At 47.4% G+C, this 15,719-nt stretch overlaps 1 pseudogene; it reads right to left on the minus strand.

Annotated features, from left to right (window-relative positions):
* Nucleotides 1–541: 541 nt before the first annotated feature.
* On the minus strand, nt 542–3,854 carry LOC148501422 (SPOC domain-containing protein 1-like; annotated as a pseudogene).
* Between the last annotated feature and the right edge of the window lie 11,865 nt (nt 3,855–15,719).

Consider the following 15,719-nt stretch of genomic DNA (forward strand, 5'->3'; position numbering starts at 1 on the left):
AATTGTGTGGCGTGTTAGCCACACCTGTCATCGGTGTAGGTGTGCAGGGGTGCTGTGCTGCTGTCTGTCGAGGGGCTGCTGGCCAAACATAAAAAAACATTTTTTGTGTGTGTGCATGTCAGTCACACCTGGCTGTCACTGTCATTGGTGTAGCTACACAGGGGTGCTGTGCCCCTGTCTGCCGAGGGGCTGCTGTCCAAAATAATAAATAAACACATTTTTTGTGTGCTTGTTAGCCACACCTGTCATTGGCGTAGCTGCGCATGGGTGTTGTGCTGTTGTCTGTCAAGGGGCTGCATGAATATTGCAATGAAAACTTTTTTTTGAATTATTGGGTTACATAAAGTTATTTTTTTAATCTTAAACATAGCAGAAATGTTATCCTAACAGCTTTTAAAGTTATATGCTCTAAAAAACTAAATCCTATATTTATTTACAAACCTATAGAGTGGACATCCTAAATTCTAAAACTGTTCTATTAAAAAATGTAAACAAAAGCAAAGATTATAAGTCTAGTGTGTTATAGTGTGTTATTATGATGTTAAAATGTAGAAGGCCAAAAATTGGGTGTCCCACACATGGCTGATTGATCAATCATGGCGACTGGATTAGTGTCATAAGGAAGAGGAGGCTGCAAACTGGGTGTCATGTTATGAGTTGACCATATGGGGTATGTTGCTGTTAAGGGATCAGGCTGATCAGTGGACACATTATTATTATTATAGTTGTTGTTATTTTGGGTTGCCATCTCCTGAAGGGTGTTTACCAACAGACAGAGACTACCTATCAGCTCAGGCATAGACATTTCCTGAGGAACAGAGCTCTGCTCTCTGGAGGGAAGCTAAATAGGTGGGAGCCCCTGTTCCAACATCTGAAGCTCTTCTCTCTCCACATCATCTATCTATTACAGATGAAAAAAAAATGTCATTGGGGACATTTAGCTACTGTTTCTGTACCCTGCTCACCCTTTTTGGACAGGAAGTCCAGGATGGATGGTTTGGAACAAGAAGGTCTAGCAACAAATGGGGATGGTTATTATCAAGACCTGGTCCCCCCAGTGGGTGTAGTCTGGGAGGTATTGGTTGGCATGCAGGCAGCGGAATAACAAAGGCCTCTATGTTGTCTGTGCTCACTATTCCGTATTTCAGTTTGCGATTCAGGTAGGAATAAAGGGCCTGATTCAGAGCCGGACGCTCTGACAGAGCGCTCGCTCTGAATCATGGCTGGCCCTCTGATTTTTCAGAACGGCCTCCTGGCCGCTCGCATAGCTGTGGGTGACCACCCACAGCTATAGCGAGCGGCCATGATGATGGTCATGATGGTCTTGACTATCGGGCTTGGCGAAGAGACCCTTGTGGTAGGGTCTCGTTGCCGAAAGCCCAAGAGTGCTTTCGGCTCTAACAGAGCCGAAAGCACTCCCACTGACATCACTTGTGATGTCAGTGGGGCCGGCCCCAGACGGTAGGCATTCCCATGGGAACGCCTCCGTCTGGGCAGCCACGCCCCGGCCCGCACACCAAAGGGGGCGTGCTGTCACTCAACATCGACAGCACGCCCCCTTTGGTACGAGTCCCGGAGCGACGGTTTGCCTGTCGCTATCCAGGTCTCGTGCATGCGCACAACGGAGCCGGCTCCGTCGTGCGCATGCGCACTGGGCCAACATCGACCCATTTGCGAGCGCATAGCGCTCGCGAGCGGGTCTGAATTAGGCCCAAAGTCGGCAACAGAACACAGAATCATTGGATGTCTTAGTGCATTCAGGCCATATATGATCCATCAATTCCCAGACAGATTCCAGACAGATGAATCCTTTGTTTGTGATAATCTTTGGTAATTCCTTGCAAAGGTGGATGTTATAGCCAGACACTTTGAAGGCTGTAACTTTGAATTGCTTTATAGAAACATGTAAATGAAACCTTTCCACACTGCTGAACATGATGGAGAAATCACTTGAAGTTCAGCACCTAGAGCATCTTTTTTCATGTTCTCTGAGGCCTCTCCTGACTGTGAAGAAAGATTCTCCACACTGTAGTCTTCCATTGTGACTTTTTAATGGCGATTTTAATGCTGTCCACTGGCTGAGATCCTTCTCATCTGAGGGTTGGGTTTTCCCCATGGAAATGAGACAATTCACATCCAGAAGGTGACTCTTATGTTTAGCTGTGGTGTCAGTCTCTCTTTTGGCAGAATTTGCACAATCTTGGGGACACCATGATGAATCAGACAGATCCTCCAGGGTAAACATCTGATCTGGTGTTGTATCTATTTCTATTAAACATTTGTGTGTGAATTTAGTCATCTGCCGCTTGTGGTGGAGCTCTTTTTCTGCTTTCTCAATGATCTCCAGAGTATGCTGTCTCTCTTGGTTTCTCCAATTTCTCAGCTCCAGTCCAGCCATTTCTGTTGTGCTCAACTGAACAAGACATTGTGCGGTGATCTCCCCTAGTACCACACGGTGAAAGAAAATCTTATTTTTTGGGTCTTTCAGATTGAAGAGGAGACTACTGTACTTATTTTTGTACCTCACACCAGTATTATACAAGTTGTTGTAAATTTCCTTCTCTACATTCTTTGCCAATTTTTTTCAATGTTTCCAGATGCACATCAAGACTTTTTGTCTCCTGAACTCTCTTCAGCAGAACTTCATATAGCGTCTGTACTGTGGTGGTCCGAATCTCTTTTGGTGACTTGCCTGAAGCCAGCATCAGGGAGGAGAGAGTCTTCATTCTTTTACACATTTTCTTTTTTGACTTTCCTATGGACTGTGATACGTTTATGGATTCTGGACTCACCAACAGGTCTCTTGTCCTTTTTGTATCGAGCATAGTGGTTAAGTGTGTTTGAGATTGTTCTCCATCCACTTCACGTATTATGTCACCATCATCATCATTGATGAGAAGGTGCTCTCCCTGACCATCTGGTCAGAACAACTCTCCAGCTCATCCAGTATCTGTACTTCTTTGGAATCTGCATTCCAGTACCCTAACAGCTGGCAAGTTTGGTCTTCTTTCTTAGTTTTAACAGGAGAGACTCTGGACCTCATTCAGAATGAGGGCGGCCACATCTAAAAAATGTTCCGGCCTACTGGCCGCTCGCATAGCTCTGGGTTACCACCCACAGCTGTAACGAGTGGCCAGGATGATGGTCGCGATGGTCAAGACCATCGGGGCTTACGACAAGACCCTTGTGGTAGGGTTTCATCTGCCGCAAGCCCCAGAGAGCTTTTGGCTCTAATAGAGCCAGAAGCTCTCCCACTGACATCACTGGTGATGTCAGTGGGGCTGCCCACAAATGGCAGGCGTTCGCTTGGGAACACCTCCGTTTGTGAAGCCACCCCCCCCACCATGTCTACAAAACGGGGCGAGCTGTCGATCAACATCGACAGCCGTCCCTTTTGTAGTGAGCCCCGGAGCGAGAGAATTTCGCTCTCGCTCCAGGGCTAGTGCACGCACAGTGCGGCCGCTGTGCGTGCGCATGGCCAAACATCGACCCACTTGCGAGCGGGTCTGAATGAGACCCTCTATTCATCATCCAGCATATCTTCTCCATCACTGAGGTATTGTTCAAAGTAAGTGCATTCACATTTTTAGAAATTTGGTTATCCAGAGAATGGGCTGTCTGCCATTTCACATGAGAAGATTTCAGCACAGAGATAAACTGTACATCGGGATTAGGATCAGACAAGGTGTTAAATGGAGTTTCTACCACAAACTTTTCAAATAATCCCAATGGGCTGTAACATTCATGGTTATGTAGTGACACAGCAGCGTTAGCGGGATCCACATAAAATGGTTTTCCATTTTCTCACTTTCTTGATAGACCTCCACAACACTTTCTCCGGAGCTGTCACACATAATAAACCAGCTGTGTCAGCACGGCCGCCGCTTCTATAGGCCTCTCTTGAATAATAAAAGTGTTTCCTGATGTGCCATGTTTGAAGTTGAAATGCCATGTGTTAGTGTCACCCACTGCTGCCGCTTAGCTTAGCCAGCCAGCTAGCTTGGTGCAAATTTTGGGCTAAACTGGATGAAAACAATATAGTGAGCTGTAAGGTGGTCAAAATTGGCTGGAAACGAGTGGAAATAAATGTTATTGAATTAATAATACTGTAGGAACAGAAAAGGCCAATTTTATGTGATTTTATCTGTTTTTATGATTTTTTTAAGAAAAAAATACAGATCGAAAAACAAAACACGGAGGTGAGGTGTTGGCTAAACCCATCCAGATCCAAAACCAGGGGAGATCCAGATCCAAAACCAAAACATGGGGGTCAGTGCACATCTCTAACGCATACCGAACCTATCTGCAGCATAATCCTTGTAAAGCTATCAGACTCTCCAACAATGAGTCGGGGCAAATTACCTCTTTGCCACCCCCCACCCCACCCTTCTAGACATTGCCAACTTCGGTGATATGGACTGTGCAGGTATCACATATTTTGGAGAGAGAGTCTGTATGCAGTGTCTACTGGAAGGGATGTAATGCCAAGAACCACAGAGGCACTCTGGCATTAACGCATTAACTTCCTTGTTGGTATGCATCTACTGTACTTCAATGTCACATGGTCCTTTACCAGGGTAAACTCCCTCACCAAGAGATAATATTGAAGAGCTTCAACTGCCCACTTGATGGTAAGGTACCCTTGCTCTACAGTAACAAACCTTTTTCTATCTGGTAAGCAGTTTGCATCTGAAGTATAGGATACATATACAGTATATATTTATCTAAGTACCGTATACTCCATTGTTTCTTTTCCCCATACAATTCTCCCACCCATGCAGTGCTGCATCTAACTGTCGAACTTTTGGCTATCTGCTCTTGTAGGGGACCGCCAGGTCAGCACTGAGGGGGGGCGTGGTGTGACTGAGAGGGGCAGATCTGGGGGGCGTGACAGCGTGATTGCATCATTGTAGCCCCGCACCCGCTACACAATGCTGCTATAACCAGTATTGTGAAGTGGGGCAGAGTCACGGTGACGTGATTTATCACAAATTGCATTATCGGCTGCCTTTACTGCCAACTTTACTCAGGAAGTGGACGACCGTGGCCAGGTGGTTCCTGCCCCCTGAAGAGCTGCCCACCGTTCCGGGCAACTGGGAGCGCCATCCGATTTCTGGGGGCCTTTCGTATGTTCTGGGAGGGTAGGCAAGTATGAGCTATATACCTCCATTCATGTACCTATTCCATCTCTTCCCTAGTGCATTCACCTGACCCATTCTCTTCCCCATCCACATATCTACTCTCTTTCTTGCCCTTATACGGCATGTGATGCAGTGAACCTCGGCTGCTGATAGGCAGACATGCAGCCAGTCTAGACGGAGCTTACTTCAGGATACGGTCACCACCATATACAAATATGGGCAGTTTGTTTTGCGGTCATCTTGTCCCAGTCCCTGGTTGACTAGCGTTGTTATAGAGTACAGTACAATTGGGATCAACAACTGAATATAGTGGATTCATAACAATATTCAAACCTGTGTGTACTATAATAATCAGCGCCAGCTACGCCCACTGAGCGCATTATGTCATGACGAGGAGGCAGGAGCTCCAGCGCCCAGAAGAACAGCAGTACCCAGGGTATCCTTAGGCTGCAGTACCGATAGGTGGCACCGCACCAGCAATTCTTGCTGCAGGGTGCCATTCTAGAACGATTCCTGCTGCAGGGTGCCATTCTAGGCACCCTGCTAGCCAGATGAAGGGGCCACGGGGCAGTGATAATGCCGCACACAGGGCCCTGGGCTCTGTGCGGCGGCACTGCTTGCACACCCCTAGTTATGGCTCTGGTCATAATGATTCTTTCATGAACAGTACATTTATGTACAAAATTTGCACTAAAATCAACAACCAATTAACAATTGACACAATGAAAACAAATGCCTGATTAGATCCAGTGCTTTTTGCACATAAATTGCAATGTCTTTGTTTATTAAAAACAGAAGTTTACAACAATATGACATAAATATAGAATCATATAATACATATATTCAATATATTGTTGCACAATAACACCAATACTTTGCGAAAGATCACACTTCACCTCTTAACCTACCAACATACTATACCCCATAACCACCATGACAAATCCCCCCCCCCCACACACACACTCTTAACCTAACCTAACCCTTAAGTAGCGGAAACCTAAGTACAGCCATCTAGATGTATGTCTGGAATTTGAATCACCAGACTACTCCAGTCCAGTTATGTTATAGACTGCGGAGACGGGGGACACTCACCTGACCACAGGACCTTCAACAAGCCAAAGGAGAGTTTAGGTACATAGGGCCTGATTCAGAGCCGCTCGTAAGCAGCCGCTCGTTCGCTCTGAGCGATGTTCGGGGGTATGGAGATCCGAATGCAGGCGTGCCAACTGGTCAAAAGGGTGTTTAATGGGAGTGCATAATTAGTAAAGGAGCGTCATCGACCACGTCACTTTGTTGTCTTTTAGCCTGAACTGCTCGCAGTGATAGCGGTAAGAAAAACCTACCACAAGCACTGCGAGCAGTTCAGATGCCTTTCGATGTACCCGATTAACCTAATAAATACCGGAGATGACGTGTGATGCGAACGGCAAAGGGGCGTCTTTACAAAATAGCGAACGCATTTTTTGTTCACTCGCTCAGACATAGCGGTGTCAACAAACAGCAAAGAGCGAGCGCTCAATTCAAATAGCCGGACCCTTTTTTGGAACGACAGTCCGCAAATAGCGTCCGGGACTGAATCAGGCCCATATTTTCAAAGACAAAGAGCACTAAGGGATTAATTGAAGTAGGGTCTGGCCAGGAATTCCAGTATCGGCACAACAAATCGCCCTCAATTATACACAAAGTAAGTATTTTTGTTTGCAGCCCCATGAGGGTGAGTATTAAAATAAGTGATTTTGAGGCTACCACAAGTGCGGCATATGTGGTCGTCCCAGACCCTCCCACCAACACACACTGGGTGAATTGCTGTGAACAGGTGCCCAGCGAGTCCTGTTCCTGGAGAGGGGCTGCCGCAGCTTTGTGTTCTGCATGCCCAGTGCATACAGCGCAGAGCTGCTCTCGAGTCTCCTCATCAGCGTCATGTGACATATTGCGTTCATGGCACTGATGAGGGGACACGGGAGCAGCTCTGTGCTGTATGCACTTTGTATGCAGAGCACAGTGCTGGAAGCATTCAAGTGGGGCTGGCCATGCCATGGGAGTACTCTGAGTTACAGGGGCACGGTGCAGCAAACAGGGGGGCAATGTAAGGGGCATAGTGGTGGACACCACTTAAGGCTCCCATACATCAGCAATCTGAAAACCACAATTGAACAATTTGAAGATTTATTGCCTGATTTTAGGGTTTCCCAATCTAGCAATCTGCACCCATACATTAGAGACCTTTTTCAGTAATTTGCAGATCATTTTCAGCAAACACAGATCTGCCAATTTGAAAGGCCCATCATTTTACTGGCAATGATCTGCAAATCTGCTGATCATCTCCATACACTAGCAATCCATCTGTGACATCCAACATGTTGGACAATCTGATTTAACAATTCCAATCACTTTTTGGCTGCAATCTGCGATCTGTGAAACCCATACATTGCAGATTTTCATACACAATCAATTGCAAATTGCAGAATTGCCACAATCGATTGCTGATGTATGGGGGCCTTTAGTCTCCCCGGAGCCCCTAAAAGTCTTAATCTAGCCTGCATATCCACATACTAGATCGCGGACATTGCACCTATCACCCATTATTAAAATTGACCTCCTAAATGTCAATAATACAGCTTTTACACCTAAATTCCGTTCTGACCCGGGAGGTAGGAACAGGGGGCCTGATTCAGACCCGCTCTGAGCGCTGAGTGCTTGCAAGCGGGTCGATGTTGGCCCAGTGCGCATGCGCACGAGGGAGCCGGCTCCGTCGTGTGCATGCGCGAGATCCGGGTAGCGACGGCCAAGCCGTCGCTCCGGGTCTCGCTACAAAGGGGGCGTGCTGTCGATGGTGAGTGACAGCACGCCCCCTTTGGTGGACGTGCCGGGGGCGTGGCTGCCCAGACGGAGGTGTTCCCATGGGAACGCCTACCGTCTGGGGCCGGCCCCACTGACATCACAAGTGATGTCAGTGGGAGTGCTCTCGGCTCTGATAGCCGAAAGCACTCCAGGGTTTGCGGCAACGAGACCCTACCACAAGGGTCTCGTTGCAAGCCCGTCGCGACCATCTTTTTGGCCGCTCGCTATAGCTGTGGGTGGTCACCCACAGCTATGCAAGCGGCCAGGTGGCCGTTCTAAAAAAAGAGAAGGACGGTCCTGATTCAGAGCGAGCGCTCTGTCAGAGCGACCGGCTCTGAATCAGGGCCAGGGTTCCAATCTGGAATTTAGCTGACGCTGACCCAGGATATTTTCGAGCCGGCGCCGTTCACACCGGAGCCGGGTCTGCAGATACCTGGCTTTTCCAGCGTTGGAGTGGGCGCTTGGAGATGACGTCATCTCCAAGCTCAACTGTAGCCAGCCAATCGGCAGACAAGAAGCACGATTCAGGTCACCCTGACCTGGATCGCGCCGTTTACAATGCCGGGTTTCACGGGTTATTCCCGTGTAAACCCTGCAAGTTACCTGGGTTGGATTGCCAGGTAACTCCACCCGGGAATCCAACCCAGTCCCCTTTTACACAAAGGAGCTACCCGGGTTAACCTTGCAACACCCGGCGTTTTGGCTCTGGTGTAAAAGGGGTATCACTAAAGGCCCTCATACATCAGCAATCTGAAAACCACAATTAGACAATTTGAAGATTTGTTGCCAGATTTTAGGATTTCCCAAGCTAGCAATCTGTGCCCATACATTACGGATCTTTTTCAGTGATTTGCAGATCATCTTCAGCAAACACAGATCTGCCAGGGCCGCAACTAGGGGGGGGGCTAAGGGTGCACGTGCACCGGGTGCCGGAGGGGGTGACAGGACGAAAGAGGGGAGTGGCGGAGTCTCTCCAGACCAGGAAGCAGTGCAGTGTGCGCAGGACACAGACAGAGCGGCATGACGGTTGCTGCTGTGATCGGGATGATAAGCGCTCTGAGGGCTGTTGGTGACTCTGGCTCAGTAGCATGAAGGTGGTGAGCGGGTGATGTGGGGCCTCGAACACCCCGGCGGCGTATCTACAGTCCCTGCAGCCCCGCGATGGCTTGGGGGCTGCACCGAATGAGGGCTCCTCCGGCCTCATTGAAGTGAGGGGAGAGCAGCACTAGTGACTGCGCTGCCGCCATCACTGACTGTCAGACGGACTGCGGGCACGTGGTAGCTGGTCAATCACCGGCCGGGGGTGAGACAGGGCTGCATAGCGGCTGCTTCATTTATTCAGCGAGAGCTTAGCTGCCCTGAGGTGAGGACTGTGTGTGGCCTGCGGGGACAGGTAGGCGGTGCTGGGCACAGTAAAAAGTCAGTGGGCTGCAGTGCTGGCCGCTGGGCACTCGCACATAGAAGGGAAAGAGAGGCGGCTGGAAGAGAAAGATACGGGGTGGTAGGGATAAGACAGTAGAAGGGGCGAGATGGCAAGAGGGCAGAAGAGAGGAGAGTGGAAAAAAAAGCCTGACAATGCTGGTCACAAGCTAGTGCCCACCTCCCTGGCAAGTGAAAGGCCATCAAAACTAATATTGTAATATTTGCTAAAGAAGGTGCTTATATGGTAGAAAATAATATGCTGTATATATAACATTAGACTGGTCGGTGTTCCCTATAGTTTTGTCCTACACAATATGATTAGCGTTCACCTTTCTAAATTGCAATAAGTCGTTCCATTATCAATTTCTCATGCAATCAGATGCATATCATACTTCTTTCAACTGTAGCTTCATCAAACTTTAAATTTTTATGATGGTTTCTTTATATCTCTAGTTGATATCATATCATGTTTGAGTGTGCATTAAAACTTTCTCCTTAAGACATTTTAAACATCAGCACCTGAGAGGGACGGGGGGGGGGGGGGACTCCACATTAGTGTCTTGCCCCTGGTGACAAAAATCCTAGTTTCGGCCCTGGATCTGCCAATCTTGAAAAACACTTTTTTTTTTTTACTAGTAATGGTCTGCAAATCTGCTGACCATCTCCTTACACTAGCAATCTACAGCCCCAATTGATCAGTGAACAACCTGATTTACCAATTCCAATCACTTTTTGGTTGACATCTGAGATCTGTAAAGCCCACATATTGCAGATTTTATTTACACAATCATCTGCAAATTGCAGAATTGCCACATTCAAGGGCCTTAAGTCCTAAAGGGTGTCAAATATTTTAATTGCACTCTACTTTTATATTACTGACAGCTGGTAAATTTGTTTTCTAACAGAAACCTAAATTGTCAAATTGTAATATTGTGCCAATCAGAATCACTGTTACCTGTATGCAGAGGTTACACATTTACGTTTTATATAAATATTTTTCTGATTATTTTTTTACTGACTTCACTACAGAGCTGCAAATCATTGACCTGTTACAACCTCCCCCTATCATATTTTAGTTTCTTAAACTTGGTTTATTTTTGAACAATGTATATAATTTCCTTCTTCAAAGCACATTTGTATTCAAATACATAATATACCGTCTCATTAATTATGTACATTTGCAGACAGACATAAATTAGATCTTTTATGTTGCAACTCGGCCTCTGTTTTACCAGTTGCATACCACTGTCATGTGAAATATATTTATCATTTCTATTTTGTTTAAGCTTGTACCAGGCAAAGAAAGGTCTCTTTGCAAGTATCCCAAACTGTATATAAAGAATGAATTATGTATGTTGGGTTATAGTATTTGCACTGAGCACTGAAGTAGTGCACAGAAATGTATACTCATTACAAGTGCAGTGACATCAGCAAAGCCGCTAGCAGAACAGAGTGGGAGCTGTCTAAGCATCTGTAAATGATACACTTTGAATACAACTGGAAAACAGATGCAGGATAGGAGAATTTTTTTTTGCCAGACTGAATTGAATCAAGCTAACTTTATTAAACAAATATCTGCCATTTTGTTGACCAGGTCATCAGGTACAGACAGTGGACACATCCATAATGTAGGCTGAACAGGTCAGAAAAGCAGCTAAGCACCCAAAATGGCTGCATCCCATTCTATCCCAGTAATATCACAAATTTAGGGTGAATTTATGACTCCCGATATGTAAGAAATAAAGGACAGAGTGGTCAAGAAGCAGATGTGCTGACGGTAGCCAGGGGTATGTCACATTCAATTAGGGTGCTTCAGAAGAGCTGGGCCACCCTCAGCCCCCTTCCTCACCAATAAAAAAACACTACTTCAATGCCCTGACGCCCTGATAGTCGGAATGGTAAGAAAGTTCCCTCACATTGGGACTGCCCCATCTAAGTTGGAACAGTAATTAGGTATGTTAGACACATACAGGGCCTGATTTAGCAAGGATCGCAGTAGCAAAGACGCACGCAAACAGTCAATTAATTCGCATAGCGCATGCATATGCATCTCAGTGTGCATGAGCGTACTAGCAATTGCGATGGGAACTGCGTTTGCAGAGGCTACGCAGACCCAGAGCACATTGATTGACAGGAAGCGCCATTTGTGGGTGGTGAATGGGGGTGGTCGGGCGAACGCAGGCGTGCCAGTGCGTTGCAAAGCCGTTGCAGGGGCGTGCATAATTTATCCACTGCAATACCATGCGCAGCCTGCGGCCTCATAGCGTGCGCTGAAGTTAGCAGTGAGGTCTGACCTGCCTTAACTGTGCGTATGGGTCCGATGTTACTCAATGTTACCGATTGTTTCCCTATATTGCCCAAGTATACGGATGTGTGTAAGGGGAAGTGGGCGTCCTTATGTTAGGCTGTGATCGCAATGCGAATGCACACATAATAAAATAAGAAAAAACTATTTAAAAAAAAAAAAGTCAAGAAAACAAAAAATAAATAAAAAAAGTAAAAAAATAGTTGTTGTTTTTTTGTGCTGTAACCCAGTGTATCCATACAAGTACTGTGACGCTGCAGACCGTACCGCAGTGTGTATCCCTAAAACACAAGTACTGTGTCACTGCAGGCCATACCCCAGTGTATCCATATAAGTACTGTGACACTGCAGGCCATACCCCAGTGTCTCCATATAAGTACTGTGACACTGCAGGCCATACCCTAGAGTATATATATAAGTACTGTGACACTGCAGGCCATACCCCAGTGTGTCCATAAAGTACTGTACGCTGGTTGGGGCATTGCTGACTGTCTTTTTGCGTAGATAACAAACATTTTTAAAGTTTATTAGAATGCCATCCTGTCTGCCACTGCAGTGCCACTCTTGTTTCCTAGATATGCCATGTTGGAAGTTGCACTGCCAAAGCCGCTGAAATCTTCTACATGCGGTTGAGGGATCCCAAAAATGTCCAGAAATTATTATGGCTACAGACAGCATCTCCCACATGCCCCTTTCATTTAAACAAAAATATTCTGAACCACCAAGTTGATTGGGTGGGCAAAACATGGTAGATTTTCAAATGTACCCAGTTTTTTATAATAGCTCTCCCTCCCATCTCAACCGGTTGCCCCAGGACCCTGGTGAATTACTAGAATGGTATAAATAACAGTTAAGTTCAATAAACGGAATCAGTATGATTTACCGCCGGACCCATACCCGGCATTTGGAATCCCGACAGCGGCATCCTGGCAGAGGAGGAAATCCCGATCGTCCAGGGTAAGCATTGTCTAACCTAATTCTACCCCCTAACTCTCCCTTAGGGGTGCCTAACCCTAATCCCCCTTCTAAGTGCCTAAACCTAACCCTCCCTTCCCCGCCGCCTAAACCTAAGTCCCCAGGGGGGTGCCTAACCCTAACTCCCCCCAGGAGTGCCCTTCCCTAACCCTCCCTCCCCGTAGCCTAATCACAACCACCCGGGGGGTGCCTAACCCTAAGTCCCCCCCATGGGCCCCTAACCTAACCCTCCCCTCCCCGTGGCTGTCCGCACTCGGCATCACTTCGATTGAGATACCAGGCGCTGGTCTCCCGGCATCTGTAAAATGACACCTGTCATTTAACCCTCGCCGGGATTAAGCAGTCGGGAAGCCGGCTGTCGGGAATAGGTCCGCTGGCTTCCCGACTGCATACACAATAAACGCCTGCCTCTTTTGTATCTAGGTGACTCTAAGCAGAATAACTGGATAATATAGATGGTGGGTGTCATGCGAGAGACCAGAAATATGAGCAGCAGCACAGAGCATCTTCCTGCCAGGATGTGTGCAATAAAGTGTAAATACGTTTAATACAAAAATTAGTTGTGTACATTGGTCCCTTATTGTGCATACATATTTACATGGGACATAACTGGTGTAAAGCAGGCTAAGGTAACCTGAGGCACTCTACCCGTTGCTGACAAACAACCTCCAGCAATCCCGCCAATCAGCATGGATGGTGGGAGTTGTAGTTCAGCCGGAGAGCTAAAGGCTGCTTTCTTCTGATGTAAACAGCAAAACTTGGACCCATTATCTCCAACAACCTCCCTGAGCAAAAAGTATACATCTATTTACAGTGTGTACTATTTAGCACCTCCACAAGCCAGCCCACCGCATTTCTATTAGATGTATACAAAATATACAGTGTATATAGGCTGAATCAATATTTAATCATGATGGGGTGCAAAATGGCTGCCCTCACTGTGTGTTAGCGACAGGTGCTCTGCAAATGTCTCTGAGGTGATCAGGTTTTAGGCATTTGGTTCACATAGGATTGGACACAAGTGGGCTTAAGTGAGCCTGCTCCTAGCATCTCTGTGCAATGGTGCAGACACTGCATAATATCTTCTGACAAACTCTCCACCCTCAATTAGCCAACCTTCTCCAGATCAACAGATGTATTTCAGCAACTGAAGAACTTGATCCTACATTGATCCTTCCTCATAATTTCTTTCGAATCAGTAAATTAAAATAACATTTTCAACCACTGTGAGCAGTTGTTAAGTGTGCCGCAGCGGTCAGCTCAGTGCATTTGTATTGTAGTATGCTTTATTCCTGTGGAGGCCAATGTAGTATGTTTTATTCCTGAGGCGTCCAATGTAGTGTGTTTTATTCCTGAGGCGACCAATGTAGTGTGTTTTATTCCTGTGGAGGCCAATGTAGTGTGTTTTATTACTGTAGAGGCCAATGTGTGTGTATTTTTTATGTGGGAGCCAATGTCTATGCCAACTCTCCCTCATTGTCAAGGAAACTCCCTGAAATAGTAGCAATCTCTTTGTCAAGTCCTGCAATCTCCCTGATTACACCTTACCCACATTATGTAACTGTTATATTAAAGAAACACAGAGCTATATACATTTAAATGGGATCATTAGTATCATTTCCCTGTATTGGATATAAGGCACAATGATCCTCATGGCTACATGCATTTTCTGAAAAGTATTAGTGTGTTTTCATCAACAAATAGATTTTACTAACTGCTTTGCATCTCATTTACATTTGGATGTAAATACATTTGATGATACACCTCTCAGATGTAGCAGTACACGCCCACTTTACCGCCGTGCTCATAGGTGTTGCTTTCACAATCTCCCTGAAATGGTTTTTCAAAGGTAGGCAAGAATGCCTCTCCCTTCCCCCCCAACATCTCAATCTTTAAAACAGTGGCGTAACTTCATCACAGGTGCCTGGAGGCAAGATAAATGTTGGTGCCCCCCCCCCCCAAATTAAAATTAACCACCCCCCCAGCACCTATGCCAGCCCCAGCTGCCGTCACCCCCCTATGCAGTTCTACCAGTAGTGGTCCTTCTGTGCAGTGCCCTTTGTAGAGGTCCCCCTATGCAGTGCCCGCCTATGCAGTGCCCCCCAGTAATGGTCCCCCCTATGCAGTACCTCCAGTAGTTGTCTCCCTATGCAGTGCCCCCGGTAGTAAGGGCCCCTGTAGTGCCCCCAGTTGTAATGCCTTTGTAGTGCCCCCAGTAGTAGTGCTCCCTGCAGTGCCCCAGTAGTAATGCCCCTTGAAGTGCCCCTAGTAGTAAGAGCCCTTGTAGTGCCCCCAGTTGTAGTGCTCCCAATAGTGCCCCCAGTAGTAAGCCCCCTGTAGTGCCCCAGTAGTAAGCCCCTGTAGTGACCCCAGTAGTAAGCCCCCTGTAATGCCCCCAGTAGTAAGCCCCCGTAGTGCCCCCAGCAGTAAGCCCCCTGTAGTCACCCAATAATGCCCCCTGTAGTAAGCCCCCGTAGTGACCCCAGTAATGCCCCCTGTAGGCCCCCAGTAGTAAGCCCCCTGAAGTGACCCCAGTAATGCCCCCTGTAATGACCCCAGTAATGCCCCCTGTAGTAAGCTCCCTGTAGGGACAACCATAATGCCCCCTGTAGGCCCCAAGTAGTGAGCACCCCCCAGTGAGTGTGCACACACAAAAAAAATAAAAGCAAAATACTTACTTTAATCCTGGCTGCAGTGCTGCTGCCGACCGCCCCGGCGCCCGCTCCTCGGAACTATGAGAGTGATGTCATGACATCACTCCCATAGTGCATTGCGGGCCCCGGACGCCGGAGCTCAGGGGTGAGCTTTGGCTGCCGCTGGTGCCGGGGGGAGGGAAGAAGGAGCGGGCGCCCGCTGGTAACACTCTCAGCAGGCACCCGGCAAATGGAGGATGCAGGGGGTGCGACCGCACCCCCTGCACCGCCCATGGTTATGCCACTGGAGGTGGAGCGCCGATCAGTGGCGCTCCTTCTCCATGCAGTGCCCGGGGACAATGGAGCCAGGTGCCCCCTTCAGGGCTGGCGCCTGGCGGCAAA

The sequence above is a fragment of the Taudactylus pleione genome, unplaced genomic scaffold (genome assembly GCF_031769625.1).
Source record: "Taudactylus pleione unplaced genomic scaffold, aTauple2 ptg000518l, whole genome shotgun sequence".
Lineage (NCBI taxonomy): Eukaryota > Metazoa > Chordata > Amphibia > Anura > Myobatrachidae > Taudactylus > Taudactylus pleione.